Here is a 1,510-nt window from a genome sequence, read left to right on the forward strand (position 1 = left end):
ACTTGGGCTACTTGTCATTGACCAAGTAGGCCACAATAACTATCGTTAATACGACAATGTAATACACAGAATATGTGCAACTTCTCAAGTGACAAAATAAAGAAACAACATAACTGTACAGTGACGCAGCTTTGGTCTGAGTCCTGCATTCAAGTGTCCACAGTTTCAAGTACTTAGGGGAGCAAGTTAAGCCTCCCCCTGCTCCTCTACTGGTAGCAGCACCACCAGTCTTCTGATGTAGTATAGTGGAAGGACACGGCTCCTTGTCCTTCCTGGCTTGGGACAGGCTGATGGGAAGACTATGACAAATCCTCACCTTGACATCTCGGACAACACCTTTATCATCTGGACACGCCTCCTCGACACGACCTAGCCTGAATCGACCCCGGAGGGCGTTTTGGTCTGCAACCCATACCAGGTCTCCAACAGAGACATTCCGAGCTGGGGCATGCCACTTTTGCCGGACGAACAGGTGAGGCCCTGCCAACTGGCTCCAACGTCTCCAAAACTTGTCCACCTCCACCTGGACTGCTCTCAGACGACTGAACGGGTAGGTAGGGAATTCTAAACCCTGGGTGTCACCTCTGGACCCCGCCCGACCCAACAGCAACGAGTTCGGTGTTACAACGTCCACAGTCTCCTCCTGGACCTGAGCCCTGGCACCGATCGGCCTCTCATTGGAAAGGTTGGCAGCCAGTTAGAGGAGGGTTTGAAACTCCAGGGTGGTCAAGTCACCCTCCTCACCAACACTGCACAACGACCTCTTCAACATGTGGACAGCTGCCTCCGCCGCCCCATTCCGATGTGGCGAGTCCGCCGGACTGAACTCCCACACCCAGTCAGTCCCAGCCACAACCGCTCTCCTTTGGACCTCCTCCTTGTCGATACCCGACAGGAAGCTGTAGAGATCCTCCAGCGCAGGTCTGGCCCCCACGAAGTTGGTGCCCTGGTCGGACCAGAGCTTTCGGGGATGACCTCTTAGGGCGGTGAATCGCTGATAAGTTTTGAGGAAACCCTCAGTTGATAGGTCTTCAACCAAATCCGCATGGATCGCTCTTGAGGCCATACAACTAAAGACCACGCCCCAGACCTTTTTCTTCGTATGCCACCTCACAACGTCCCTGACTGTGTATGGACCAAATAGGTCAAGCGTTGTGTACTCAAAAGGAGCTGCTGGCCCGGTGAATACAGAAAGGAGATCGCCCATGACTTGAGAGCATAACTTGGCTCTACTCTTCCGACAATGTACACACGAGTCAATGACTTTGCGAGTGACTCTAGGGCCTTGCACCACCCAGGCTCTTTTCCTCATCCGAAGGAGGGTGCCGGCAATGCCTTCATGGTTGGCACGGTGGGCTTCTTCAGCAAGGATGGCGCTGATCCGCTCCTTGTAGGGGATCAGCGGGACCCCAGGTCTCTCCATATCAACGGACTGGATCCGGCCGTGGCACAACAGGAGCCCTGTCGAATTGTCTTTGTTCACAACCAGGCGGTTAAGTGTCGCCGTGGG

Source organism: Morone saxatilis, unplaced genomic scaffold (genome assembly GCF_004916995.1).
Source record: "Morone saxatilis isolate NCDOM2014 unplaced genomic scaffold, NCSU_SB_2.0 Contig0, whole genome shotgun sequence".
NCBI lineage: Eukaryota > Metazoa > Chordata > Actinopteri > Moronidae > Morone > Morone saxatilis.